General features: G+C 47.9%; 1 long non-coding RNA gene across 1 annotated transcript; it reads right to left on the bottom strand.

Annotated features, from left to right (window-relative positions):
* Positions 1-441: 441 nt before the first annotated feature.
* On the bottom strand, positions 442-5,629 carry LOC118354608 (uncharacterized). The gene is made up of 4 exons (XR_007401828.1): positions 5,436-5,629; positions 4,776-5,074; positions 698-787; positions 442-618 (listed from the first exon to the last, which is right to left on the bottom strand). It is a non-coding gene; the product is annotated as an uncharacterized LOC118354608 (long non-coding RNA).
* Positions 5,630-15,066: the final 9,437 nt, after the last annotated feature.

The following is a 15,066-nucleotide window of genomic DNA, read 5'->3' as shown; positions in this document are numbered from 1 at the left end:
TTCTTTCTTTCTTTCTTTCTTCTTTCTTTCTTTCTTTCTTTCTTTCTTTCTTTCTTTCTTTCTTTCTTTCTTTCTTTCTTTCTTTTTTAGATTATGGGGTTTAAAGAACTTGCATCACCAGTGGAAAATCCAAGGACCAGAAAGGGAACGTGAGTTGTCCAAAGTCACATAGCAGAGCCAGGACAAGGTTGCCATTTTTCAGGCTTCTTATCAAAGGGAACTTCCCTTCATTCATGCAAACACAGAGGCAAGCATTTTAAACCTTTGACCAAAAATAAATAAATAATAAATAAATAAATAAATAAATAAATAAATAAATAAACCTTTGACCATGGGGACCCCCCGTTAGATGCAACCCATGGAGACTGAATTGGCCAGTAGCAAAGTGGATAAGACATTATCTCAAGAGATTTATAGAGACACATGGGAGAGACACACACACACACACACTCAACTAACAACACACATGATATGACATGCCCCGGGGTGATACACAAGACAGGCAAGCTTCAAATTTGGAGTCTGTCTCTTAGTGCCAGATAGATGAAGCAGGTTGATTCAACCTCCATGAGCCTCAATTTTTTTTCTCTTCAAATGAGCCTGGTGAGTGCTGTGGTCCTATAAGGAAACAATGTGAAATAAGCTCATGAAAGGGTTTTATAAAACCTGAAAGGTGTTTCCCAGGGGTGGAACTTACCATAAGTGTTCATTTTGAGAGCAAGCCATAAGTGCTTGGGACCAAGCAGATGCCTCTCAGCGGGGTGAATGCACTATTGGTGTCACATGCCTGGGAATGAAGCAAGGTGGTATTTGGTCAGACTTCTGACCCAAGGGAAAGTGCTTCCAGTCCTTTAAAAGTAGCCATTATAAAACTAATATTGAGTTTTTAAAAAATCTACTTATGAGCAAAGTCTTCCTTGGAAAGTCTTGAAATTTATGTATATGTTAACTTTTTTAAGAGAGAGCATGTGCTTGAGTTGGGGAAGGGCAGAGGGAGCTGGAGAGGGAGAATCTCAAGCAGGCTCCCAGCTGAGTGCAGAGCCTGATGCGGGGCTCGATCCTAAGACCTGGAGATCATGACCTGAGCCAAGATCAAGAGTCAGATGCTTAACCGACTGAGCCACCCAGGTGCCACCTGAATAGTTTTAAGAGCACATTGAATCAGTTTTCAATAATGTTTGCTGGTCCTCCTTCCCTTTTACCACCCACAGTGGTTTCTTTCAAAATGTCTGTGTTTCCCTTTTGTGCTTTGGTTAGGGACCTTGGATCAGCAGAAGAGGAAGGTAAAACGGGACCCGTCTTCGAACCTGTCTGTGAGTCCAGCAGCTCTGAGACTGTGGCTCAGACATCTGTCCCTGGCAGCCACTGCTTACTGGGTCTGACCTCAGGAGTCAGCTTTTGCTCAGCTTCTTGGGGAACTTTATTGTTTTCAGAATCCCAGCTATAAAGAAGTTAGAGGTTTGGCAGTGGGCACAGACACCTTCCAGCGCATTCGACTGTTGTGGCCTCATTTAATTAACTGACCGTCTGTGCAGGCTTGATTCTGGAGGTGCAGAAATCAGAGGAGCTTAGGGGAAGAAACGGGATGAGTGAGTCAGGGTGGAGGAATGACAACACCTGTCTCCCTGCTGTGCGTAGATATGATACCCCACACCCCTGCCCTCGATCCCCCAAGAGGACCTATGCTCGGCCTGAAGGAGCTCAGGGAGCGAAATGTGGGCCCTGGCTCTGCCTCCAGTGAGACTCTTGACCATCCATATATCTTCTTGCCTCTTTGGCCTTAGTTTCACAGATATACCCGGAAGGAGCTGGACTCTGATCTATAAAGATTCCTTCAACTCTTCTCTTGAGGACCAGACACTGGAGAGGTTCTTAATCCATGCCAGGTCCTGGGCTCAGGGCTGGGAAACTACCATCATGGAACTCACTTATCAACGGGGAGACAGAAAATGCAGGAGTAGGTGAGCAGAGTGAATGGCCTACTTCCTGGGTGTAGGGTGTGCTCTGAGTGAAACACATGAATGAACAAGGAAACTGGAAAACGCACACCTGACCTTGGTCACCTTCCCCTCCTGACTCCTCCCAGTGAAGCCAGGGGGCCTTGGAGCCAGCTGCTCAGTTCACAGCTGTCAGCTCACTGGACAGGACAGAAGAGGGATGGAGGACAGCTCTGGAGAGGAACAGCTCACATCTTTCACATCCTCAAAAGAATCTGAAATGATGTCATGTTCTTAACAATGCATTCAAAGAAGAATTTGTAGTCAAAAGTGTCAATATTTTGTACATTGAAATAATGAAATTATTGTACACCAAACCATGATATTTTATGTTGGGGGAAAAAAGACAGCCTAACAACTGGTGAGTTAAGCATCAAGGAGTTTGAGAAAGGACAAGACAACTCTCCCCTGCTTCCTCTTAATGAATAACAAATAACTACATATAAGACTAGAAAGTAGTGACTTAGAAAACAAACATGGAACAGGTTGTTATTTGTTTCTTCAAAGTGCTTATAATTAGCATCTTATAATACTGATTGAGAGAAAATAATAGTGGGTAAACATAAATGATAGGAATTGAAATGGGGCATATTGGAGTTGTAAAGCATTAAAGATATAACTGGATTATAAATGCAGTATGTCAATAAATTAGACAAATTGAAAAAATATATATATATGCAATTTCACTTTGATACAAATGCTGCCACAGAACAGAACTCAGTCCCAATGCATCTGTGAGGCTCATGAAATGTAACCTCAGTCCCCAAACCAAGCAAGGACGATATACAAGAAAGAAAGAAACTAGACCACTCCCTTGCACCATAAACAAAGATAAACTCAAAATGGATGAAAGATCTAAATGTGAGACAAGAATCCATCAAAATCCTAGAGGAGAACACAGGCAACACCCTTTTTGAACTCGGCCACAGTAACTTCTTGCAAGATACACCCACGAAGACAAAAGAAACAAAAGCAAAAATGAACTATTGGGACTTCATCAAGATAAGAAGCTTTTGCACAGCAAAGGATACAGTCAACAAAACTCAAAGACAACCTACAGAATGGGAGAAGATATTTGCAAATGACCTATCAGATAAAGGGCTAGTATCCAAGATCCTTATATTCCCTTTCACTATATAAAGAACTTCTTAAACTCAACAGCAAAGAAACAAACAATCCAATCATGAAATGGGCAAAAGACATGAACAGAAATCTCACAGAGGAAGACATAGACATGGCCAACACGCACATGAGGAAATGCTCCGCATCACTTGCCATCAGGGAAATACAAATCAAAACCACAATGAGATCCCACCTCACACCAGTGAGAATGGGGAAAATTAACAAGGCAGGAAACCACAAATGGAGAGGATGCGGAGAAAGGGGAACCCTCCTGCACTGTTGGTGGGAATGTGAACTGGTGCAGCCACTCTGGGAAACTGTGTGGAGGTTCCTCAAAGAGTTAAAAATAGACCTGCCCTACGACCCAGCAATTGCACTGCTGGGGATTTACCCCAAAGATACAGATGCAGTAAAGCACCGGGACACCTGCACCCCGATGTTTCTAGCAGCAATGGCCACGATAGCCAAACTGTGGAAGGAGCCTCGGTGTCCATCGAAAGATGAGGATAAAGAAGCTGTGGTTTATGTATACACTGGAATGTTCCTCAGCCATTGGAAATGACAAATACCCACCACTTGCTTTGACAGGGATGGAACTGGAGGGTATTATGCTGAGTGAAATAAGTCAATCGGAGAAGGACAAACATTATATGGTCTCATTCATTTGGGGAATATAAATAATAGTGAAAGGGAATAGAGGGGAAAGGAGAAGAAATGTGTGGGAAATATCAGAAAGGGAGACAGAACATGAAGACTCCTAACTCTGAGAAACGAACTAGGGGTGGTGGAAGGGGAGGAGGGCGGGGGGTGGGGGTGAATGGATGACAGGCACTGAGGGGGGCACTTGACAGGATGAGCACTGGGTGTTATTCTGTATGTTGGCAAATTGAACACCAATAAAAAATAAATTTATTATAAAAAAAAGAAAAAATTCAGGCCAGGCTACTGAACATAGATCTAATAATCCTAAGCGAGATGTTAGCCAATTGAATCTAGACAAGGAAGTGGGGTTGAGAAAAGCTAAGTGATCTGTCCAAGAGCTTTGGGGTCGTAGGTGGCTGAACCAGGACTGGACCCCAGAGCCGGGGGCCTTGATCTCAGCCTCTGTCTCTAGAGACAGGGTCCTACTTGTCTGGTGATTAACAGGACGGGGTTGAGAAGTCTAAACTTTTGTAGATCAAGAAAAATCAGCATATTCTCCATACTTAGATGGGACTTTGAGTGCCTTCGTGGCTTCTGTCATGGGTTGTCCTCCAGGCCCTATGCCACCTGGGGTAGGGTAACCGGCTCACCGCGGTTTGCCTGAGGCTGCTCCTGTTTTAGAACTACAAGTCTCGTAAGTCAATCGGAGAAGGACAAACAGTGTATGTTCTCATTCATTTGGGGAATATAAATAATAGTGAAAGGGAATATAAGGGAAGGGAGAAGAAATGTGTGGGAAATATCAGAAAGGGAGACAGAACATAAAGACTCCTAACTCTGGGAAACGAACTAGGGGTGGTGGAAGGGGAGGAGGGTGGGGGGTGGGGGTGAGTGGGTGACGGGCACTGAGGGGGACACTTGACGGGATGAGCACTGGGTGTTATTCTGTATGTTGGTAAATTGAACACCAATAAAAAATTAATTTATTAAAAAAAAAAGAACTACAAGTCTCACTTGCTGGGTAATCCCCTCAGTCTTGGGCAGATCAGGACCATCTGTCACCCTGGATGCGGGCAACCTGGCGTCCTTTATGTTCCTGATCACTCCCCGCAGCAAAGAGGATGGGGTCAAGCAGAAAACTCAGCTTGCTTAGTGACAGAAGAAGACAGAGACGCAGAGACAATTAGAGGCTAACGGAGCCCTTCCTGGTGCCGGAACTTGATGCAAGCCCCCACAGGCCGTGCCAGTTACCGTGACGATGACTCCCCCAGTCCTGTCTCATCGGCCCCCACTTCGAATGGGAAAAGGAAAAGCTAAATGGACATAAGGCAGAAGGGAAGAAAGTGTGAATGAGTTAATCAATTAATAAAGTAATAACTTCAGTGCTTCCACTAAAGTGACATCCTTGATTAATACGGTGGCACCTGGCCTTACCCCGGCTCACAGAGCCCACTGGAGCTTGAACAAGTCGCCGCAGGTCCCCGCAGCGCGACACAGCCTCCCTCCCCGGGCCCGGCTGTCACCTGAGGCCCTGCCCACAACCTCCCTCTGCTCTCTCCTGAAGCAGGCATGTGGCCTGGCCTGTTGCTGGCTGCAAGTCAACAGAGAACAATTCCTTCTCCTTGGATGGGAGAGAGAGGTGGCCAGGCAGCTCTGGGGAGGCTCCAAGAATACCTGGGACACCTGGCATGAGGACTTCCGCATTGCAGACTAGAGCATTCAGAGCCCTCACAAATACTGGCATTCAGACTGGCATTCAGAGCCCTCACAAATACTATTTCTAGAAGCGCTGGGCTTAGAATTTTCCAAGATCATCAGAATTCCTTGGAAACTCGAGATGGTGTTCTCAGAACACTGCCGGGCACACAGCAGACGTTTAATGGGATTCAGGGCTGTCTGGCTCCAGAGACATTGCTTTCCAAACAAGCTGGTCATTCATCGCTTTCTACTTCGAGATGGTGAGCACCCTCAGAGCAGGGGCCACTGTCTTAGCGTCTCTGTACTCTCTGGGCCCAGCACAGTGCCGGGCACTCAAGGATATTCAGGAAATGCTTCTCTTTCCTTCCCCTCCTGGTGTCACTGGCTGTGCTAGCCTGGAGAGCATCCTCCACACAGTGAGGGTGAGGCAAAAAACCGTCCATGCAATCACGGACCATGCAAGTCCATGCAAGTCCATGCAAGTCCACACTGTTTAGGTGGAGTCGTGGACACTGGCAGCATAGACTTTGAAGCCAAACGGATTTGGATTCAGCCTCATGTTTTCATCTGTGATACGATAGCTACCTAGCTGAGTACTTTTATAGTTACAGATTGTGTTGACTCGAACTGTTAGGCAAATACTCCACAAATGAATCCGATTGTCAAAAGAAGTCTGGACTTCAGTTACTTTTTTATAAACTGCAGGACCTGTCAGAGCTTCTCAGAGTCCACTGGATATTGTAAGACTCCAAGAGTTGCCTATGGGAGCCACATATGCCGAATGCCCTGGGTCGTTTTGTCGAGGGGCGTCTTACAGGGCTAGTGCTCTTGGAACCCACCTTGGGGGAACGCTGACAAAACCATAAAGCAATAGGATTAGTATCCCCTCTCAGAATTGTTTTCATGATCACTACTGTTGCTTTTTTACTTATTTATCTGTTGAAACAATACAGGAGAGCTGGATCTGAGCAAACCCAAGATCATGTTTCAAAATTCGCACACAATTTTCTGAACAGAATCTCATGCTGGATTTGGTCAGGCCCATCTCCTGTGAATTTCGCTAGCTTCAGAACATACCAACTGAAAGTAGACAAATCCCTTCTCTCCTTGCTAATTAGGACGACGGATCCTAGAGAAGGGATCATCCCATGTCACAGTGGAGATGATGCCATTGCTTTTAATTAACCATACAGGGACTTGAAGGATAGTCGTCCAAATGCACGCGTGCTTACTCACACCCCAAACATCCCAAGTCTTCGAGGACTGGTGACAAGGGGAACATCAAGATGCAAACACCGCTTGGCATTTTGAATTGTCTCTTTTTCTAGGAGACGAGGTAAAGAAATGCAGACAGAGAAGAAGTGGCAGATTCACAGCATTGGCCTTTCTCTAAGACTTCTTTGGGGACGTGTGTTCTTATTCCTTAGGTGCTTTCAATCCCAGGTAGTCATGTAAGTGATGGACGATTTTCCATTACTTTCACACACCTTCCTGTACCTGGTGAGCACTGTTGGTCTTTAAGCCTGCTCAACATCTTCAGACTGGGGGCCCACTCCTGGCTCTTATCTGAGGTCTGCTGTTGACTTGCTGGGGCAGTTGTGAAGGTTCCTCCTCTGTTACCTGCTCCCCACCCCCACCCCTGCTTTCTAAGAGGCTGGATCCATTCGGCCATGAGAGACTTTGGGCTTGGCTGGCCCTGACTGCTTTATCCCAATTCAACCAACATTTAATGATCACCCACTAGTTTCTGGGCCTTGATTATATGGAGGAGATCACCTCCGATCTTAAGGACCAAACAGTCTAGTTGGGTAGGGAAACACGGACACGCAAATATAATGCATGTCCTATGTAAGTAACTCAAGAGGGGCTGGAGTCCTGGTGCCAACCACTGGGCTTGCCACCTGCTCAGAGAGCCACCTACGGCTGCCCACTGCCCTCCTTCTCTTCTTCCCTCCTCCCCTCCCACTCCCCTTCTGCCCTTGGCCTTCCCAAGGGTCAGGCCCCCCCATGACTCTATATTTCAGGGTGCAGATGACAGGCTGTGGCTACAGAGGAGAGAAGGTGCCAGTCTACACTATTGCAGGGGCTCAACTTTACTGGGACTGGAGACCATTTATAGCCACATGGAGGCTCAGAGAAGTTAAAGCTTTGTTGTCACTTAGCTAATAAGCAGGAGAGATTGGTTTTGCACCTTGTTGGCTTGTCTCCTCTGTGAGGGATGGTGCTGGTCCTCACCTGGCAGGTACACCCAGCCTCCACAATGGCTCCCCAGTACCCCCTTCTCCTGACCTCTGTTCTCCACGGAGAGAGCATGCCCCAACCCTGAGGACAGCCTGCAGCCAATGACTGGCTGATAAGGAAGGCTAGATGGCCAGCCCCCTGCCTGTCAGAGGTGGGGGAAGCAGCTCTTTGGAGACCCTCCTCAACTGCCACCAGGCTCAGCAGATTCCCCTCCCCTGCTCTGCCTCCCTTACTCCCTTGTGCATCACCCCCTCAATAAGCCAGGTGAACCCCACCCCTTTCTCAGGCTCTGCTTTTAGGAGCCAGACCTGAGATATTTTCCCAAACCCAGACCCCTCCCTGCTGTGTTCAGATTACCACTCAGGTTCTCTGTCCTGCTCTGTGCCCTGAGATGCTGGCCCATGACAGTGAAGTAGGTCATGAGGTGTCCCTGACTCCTGGCCTTCAGGACGTTTGGCCAAGGGCCAGCTGGAAGTGACGGGCAGGGGAGAGAGGGGTCAGGGCATCTGCTCCTCTGCTGCTGCCCTGTCAGGACCCACACCCATCTCTGCCGGGCTTTGAACCAGCTCCCGAGTCTCCCCCACCCCTCTTCTGTAGGGGTGGCCGTGTCTCCACCACCCACTGCTGCTGGCCCCAGGGCTTGGCATCCTTTGTCAGGGTCCCTTCTGTAAAGGATTCCTTTTTTCCAAGTCTCTGCAACATTTCCGGCCAAGGGGGACATCTGTTTCCTGCCAGGCACCTGACTGCTTCAGCTGTTGTCTGACTGGTCGAGTCAGATTGATGGCCATCGGCGGCCCGAGGTGCTGCGTTTTGAAGGATTTGGGTGCTTCCCCAGCAGGGAGAGTGCTGTGATCTATTAGTGATGTCTGTCGGTGTGCAGCAGGAGAGGGTGACATCAGTGCCACAGGTTGGCGGTTGTCCCTGAACTATAGGATGAGCCCCTGAGCTCCCTCCCAGCTCAGGCTTCCAGACCCATTTATGGACAAAGTGATGAGCCTCCCTGACCAGAGCAGCCTAAAGACCATCCCGGCCAACAGGCCAGCAGCTAATTGTCACAGGAGCCCATGGCACTGTGGGGAACAGGGTTCTGCGTGGCTGGTTAGCCCTGACCTTGTGGTTTATGGCCTCAGGTGCTGCTGACAGCGGCGGACCGCCAGGGGGCGGCCTTTCACAGGCTGTTGGTGGGCAGGTGAAAAAAGACCAGGTGGTCCATTCAATGCAAACCCTTCCCGCTGCAGGTAAAGCTAGCGTGATGTCATTGCAGGGGCACCATTGGAGTCAGGAACTTGTCCCCAATTCTTTCCTCTACCCCAATTCTCTCCCATAAATTCATACTTTCATCTAAAATATTTTTTGATTAGCTATTCTGGGCCAAATTTTGTGGTATGATCTGAGGCGGAATAAGACTAACCCTACGAGGGCAGGTGGGAAGCCCTGATCATGTGGATCCATTACCGAATTCCATTTAAATTATGAAGGTGGAGAATGAAGTGGTTACTTTCAGTAGAGGGATGTTTCCTCTATCGAAGGAAGGATGGAAGACCTGAGCTATGTGGAGGAGTCAGTCAGGTTAGGAGCTGGTGGTTTGCTGGCCCAGGCAGTCAGAAGCAGAGCCACCAAGTCCCCAGGGCAGAAAGATGAAGGGTCTGGGAAACGGGCTGGAGAGATTGGTGTCCAGGGGCGGGGAGCAGATCAATGAAGAGGAAGAGGAGAGGGAGGAGGGCGCATGTGGCCAGCAGGGAGTTGACCCAGTGAGTCCAGCCACCATCCCTGCAGCTGGGCGATGATGAGCAGGAGGGAGCTGGGAGCAGAGGGGGAGGGGGAGGCATGGTCCTTGGATCCTCAGGTCCTCGTGCGTGACACAGACACCGCAGCAGGCGTGTGTCCTGGGCTGTGTGAACCTCAATGGGGGTCTGTGTGGGAGCGTGTTTGGTAGACTCCGGCAAGGAGGGCATCTCACTGTGGTCAGCAAGCCAGTGCCAGGGCTGTTGATCTCCTGCATGGCAGCAAGTGCACTCTCCCTGGTGCCCACCCACATTCTCTCAGCCCTGTGGGGCAGGATGCCTTCAATCGGTAAAAAAGTGTGTTTCCCCTGCCCCCATCCACATGCATCCAGCCTTTGACATCCTGTCTCTTTCAAGTGCCTGCATCTCCCCTTCCTTCTCAACCCAACCCTGGCAGTGGCTTCAAAACTCCCCTTTTCCTCAGGACCTTCTAGGCTCCATCTACCCTGAATGCCCAACACCTAACGACTCTATATGCAACTGAAGGCCATTTAGGAGGGATGGCAGGTGCTGGAGCCCCAGGGACGTCCTATCCGGGCTCCCAGGCTCTCCTCTGGGATGTGTTTGCCTTCTTCTTTACCCTCTGATCTTCGATTTGCCCTTCTGATCTCGGTAGACTGACCTTCTCTGAATCCCCGGGACAACCAACCTGCCCTCTTTCGTGTTCCCAGAGCTCCTGTGCTCATATCTGAGGGAACATGCACGTGGCTTAGGGCCTGCTTCTCCCTGGCGTGGTCAGCCCCCTCAGGGCTGGAGGCGTCTTATACCCCACAGGGCCCAGCACAGGGCTCACACTTAGTGGGGCATCAACTAAAGCTCATCCAGATATGAATATGTGAGCCAAGGAATAAATGACTGGACACAAGTCTATGGGGACATGTCTCCCAAAAATGCACATTGGGAGAAGCCCCCTCACCCCCTGCCAAAGTGTGGAATGCTGAGGGACAGGCCTACCACATTCTAGGAAACTCCTCTCAGGCTGCAGAGAATAAGAAATAGATACAAATATCATTTTGTCTTCAGCTCCCTGTTCCTTTATGAGGTGCCCATAGAGAATAACCCCAGATTCCAATTAGCGGCCCAGGGCCCAGGAACTGAAGGGTGGCTCTGCTCCTTCCCATTGTGAGCAACTGAACCAGTAATAAATCCCCAATTAGCAAGAAGGAACATTGATTGAACTTTCTCTTCTTGTCCTCCACTTTTGTTTAGTGCTCCCTGTAAACAGGCTGTGTGGCTGGCGTTCAAGAGGAAAGAAAATTGAATTTAGAGTTATTTTAAGCTTGCCATGATTAATGTCATGCCAGGTAAGCCATGGAAAGGGATATTCAAAAACTAGAAAAATAATTCTACTCTTAAAGCAGCAGAAGTGATCTTCCTGCATGCATATGTACATATCACATGGACCCCGTCTGAGCTCGGGCTGCCATAACAACAGTACCATGGACTGGGCAGCTTACACAGCAAACAGCTGCTTCTCACAGTTCTGGAGTATAGGGAACCCACGGTCAAGGTGGTGGCAGATTTGGTGTGTGATTATGGCTGTCTTCCTGGCTCACAAATGCTGCCTTCTGGTCGTGTGCTCCTGGAGAGAATGCTCTTTCTCTTCTTCATTTTCTTATAAGGGCACTACTCCCAACATGGGGGCCCCACACTCACGGCCTCATTTAAAACAAATTATCTCCCAAAGGTCCCACCTCCTAATACCATCCATCACATAGGGGGATAGGGCTTCGACATATGAATTTTGGATGTGCACAAACGTTCAGCCAAAATAATCCTTTCACAGTAAACAGATATGAAAACATAAAGCTTCCATACAGATGGTAGCCCATGGTCTCTACGCAATCATGTGATGGGTTTGTATGTAACGTGCCCTGTAAAGCATAAATACATGTGGGCATATCCTTTCCTATGGAGCACGGCACATAGACACATTCTGCAGACTCATGACAATAGGCATCATGGTCAAAAGTCAGCTCAACTCTGTGAGCCTAGAAGCCAGGTTAGGATGTTTACCTTCACCAAATCCACCATCCTTGTTTTTAAAATGGTGATGCCAATCCTAGATTTGGTAGGATGTCATGAGATGTTTATACACGAAACACTAGAACAGAAGCTGACACTTACTGCATATATATACACACTAAGATGTGAATACTATAAGGACATATGTTTCCACGTTGCATGTAAGGAATTAAGATCCAGTTACCTTGTGTGTGTGTGTATTTGGTTTAGAATATTATTTTCGTCAGTTTTCCCCCAAATATTCTTATGTTTGTTACTCATCTTGTTACGATTCAAAACCAAGTTTGGGATCTGGAGTTGGATCTGGGTTCACATCATGTCTTTGCAGTTCTGCAAGATCCTTGGCCTTCCTGAGCTTCAGGCTCCTCCTCTGAAAAATGGGAAAAGTAGACTTGCCTTAGAGAGTTCGGGGATGGAACAAGATAACTTGTGAGTTAGTTCATTTATTCTAAAAACATTGCCTTAGTCCTCTTGTCCTCCATGGGTAGAGGATGGAAGGCAAAGTGCAATGGAGTCCCAGCCCCCAGGACAGCCCTCTTCCCCACAGAGGGCAAAGCAGACTTGGGGAAAAAGCCATTCACTCACAGTCCTGCAGGTGCTGGGGTTACCATGAGAGGGGGCCCTAATTTATGCTGAGGCATGGGGATGGATGAAACTCCATGGGATGAGGGCCAGCCTAGCAGCTTCCTTCTTACAGTGGCTCCTTCCTACCAGTTCTTAAAGCCACCTACTCCCTGTGTCCCTTCTCTGTAACACTAGGGAAGATGTTAAGAGTGACCCTGTAAGTAGCAGAAGATTCTCATCTTTGACTACTGTCTCTCCGGCATCCCTGCAATAGCACGTACTGGCCCCTGCAGAGCCTTGCCCTGCAGCCACCTTCAGCCCAGCAGCTAGAACAATTTTCAGAAAATATAAGTCTGATATTGTGTAACTCCTCTGGTTGTACTCCACTGGGACTTCTTAACTCTCTTACAGTGGAAGCTAGCTCTCTTTCCCTCGGGCTGTCCCACTCCCCCCTCTCTCCTGTTGTCTCCTACCCTCTATGCTTGCTTGTTTAGCTCCAGCTATGCTGGCCTCTTGCTTTGTTCCCAGAACAAGCTGGGCTCACTGGTCCTCCGGCAGGTCGCTCTGTCCTCTCTCCTGCTGGGTCCTCCAACCAAAGCACCCTTTCTTCCAATCCCACAGAGCTGGCTTCCTCTCTTCCTTTAAGACTCTCCGAGTGAAATAAGTCAATCGGAGAAGGACAAACATTATATGTTCTCATTCATTTGGGGAATATAAATAATAGTGAAAGGGAATCTAAGGGAAGGGAGAAGAAATGGGTAGGAAATATCAGAAAGGGAGACAGAACACAAAGACTCCTAACTCTGGGAAACGAACTAGGGGTGGTGGAAGGGGAGGAGGGTGGGGGTGGGGGTGAATGGGTGACGGGCACTGATGGGGGCACTGATGAGCACTGGGTGTTATTCTGTATGTTGGCAAATTGAACAACAATAAAAAGTAAATTTATTATTAAAAAAAAGAGACTCTTCCAAGTATAGGGATGCCTAAATGGCTCAGCGGTTGAGTGTCTGCCTTTGGGTCAGGGCGTGGTCCTGGAGGGCTCCCTGCAGGGAGCCTGCTTCTCCCTCTGCCTGCCTTCTCCTTCTGTCTCTGCCTCTCTCTGTGTCTCTCATGAATAAATAAATACAATCTTTAAAAAAATAAAATAAAAAAGACTCTCCAAGTGTAGAGAATGCCTGCTGTAGGTCCTGTTCCCCAGAGGAAGACATTGGTAGGGAGATGACCCTCAGGAGGGTGGCCTGAGCCTGCTCTCGGGAACAACACCTCTACAGCATGAGGGAAGGTCGTTGACAGAATGTGTTTGCAGCAGAGGCCTCGTCGGCCCCAGAGCTGCAGCCAGGATGGTTCTTCCATTTAGAGGCATGGGGCCAAGTCTTTGTACCTGGCACCGGCCAGTCACTGGGTGTGGGCTGCAGCTGGGGAGGGTGTGTGTCTGGGGGGAGGCAGCTCTCTCTGGGTGAGGAGGAACAAATGCTCCATGAGCCTTGTGACAGTGGTTCTGGCCGAGGGCACCACAATCCCAACATGTGTCACCTTCGATTGTGATGATTTATACTCCTCCCAAGAAGGAAGAGGTCCAATGCAATTTTACTTGACAACAAGTGGGTGGTTGATGTCTTTGAGAAATGATGCTATATTGGAGGCTCAGTGTTGATCTCACTTGTTGACAGGGTGGGCTTTTGTGGCTACAGAAGCCAGGGCACCTTTGGTACGTGGAACTCATGCTATCACTTCCATCCCTGCCAACGGTTATCATGGTTATATTGATGGGAAATTCTGGCCACGTGGTCAGTTGATGCCCTGTGATCAGGGGTTCTTCATCTACCAAGACCAAGCTTCACTCCGGTAGCTGTTCACAGATGTTCACATGGACTTGTTCCAGACAGTTGGGTCCACTTTATGATTCTCCTTAGTAGGGTTTGCTGTAAACCTCACATGGCATCTCTTCCTACCATAGATACTTCTATTACCCTTGGGTCTGTCACTTCACAGGGTCCAAGTGGCAGTGCGTTGGCACTAGAGCCTGAACTTTGTTATGATCTAGCTCAGAGCTGGCAGCCTCTGTGTCACATAGCAAATAAACTGGAACAGAATTCCAAAGTGCAAAATATGTACTTCCTATAGAACCCAGTGAGGGCTACCAGACATAGTGCTTCCCTCCTTCTGGGCGGAGGGAGGTGTGAATGCTATAATTTGGCATTTTCTTTGGTGGGAAAAAAGTCCTAGAATACCCCAGACCACTGGATCCTTAAAATATTAATGTTTTTTCTCCCACCCTTTGAATCACATGTTTCTTACAGAGATCTTATTCGACTTTCTTGCTGTATCTTGTGCAGTGAGCAATATGTCACTGATGTGTTAAAGCAATGTGATGATCTGTAATCCATCCAGGCAATGTAGGTCCCTTCAGAATATAATATTTTCAGGAGGAGAAAGTTAATATAGCCCTGGGCAAGATTGCAATCATATCCAGGTGTCCTTCTGAAAGGAGAAAGAAGTGGTTTGAGAGGTCATTCCTTCTAGGGATGGAAAGAATGGCAAAAAACCAGTGACTACACCATGTGCCTGGAGCCCCATGAGGGAAGGAAAAGGCAACATAGAATAGGAGCAGATATTTGTAAAGCATTCACCTAATAAAGGACTCATATATGGCATGTTAAAAAAAATCAATGAAAACAGATATGGAATCTAGTAGAAACCTGGACAAAAGACTTGAGCAGAGACTTCATAAGTGGACAATAAATACAAGAAAAGATGATCAACATTATAGAATTAAAAATCAGAGACACTGTGAGATAATACAACATACCAATCACAAAGGGCTACATTGAAAACGCTGGCAGGGATCCCTGGTGTCTCAGTGGTTTAGTGCCTGCCTTCAGCTCAGGATGTGATCCCGGAACCCCCGGATCTGGTCCCACATCGGGCTTCCTGCATGGTGCCTGCTTCTTCCTTTGCCTGTGTCTCTGCCTCTCTCTTGCTCTCTGTGTCTC

The sequence above is a fragment of the Canis lupus genome, chromosome 13, assembly GCF_003254725.2.
Source record: "Canis lupus dingo isolate Sandy chromosome 13, ASM325472v2, whole genome shotgun sequence".
Lineage (NCBI taxonomy): Eukaryota > Metazoa > Chordata > Mammalia > Carnivora > Canidae > Canis > Canis lupus.
This window is presented reverse-complemented; position numbering and strand designations above follow the sequence as displayed.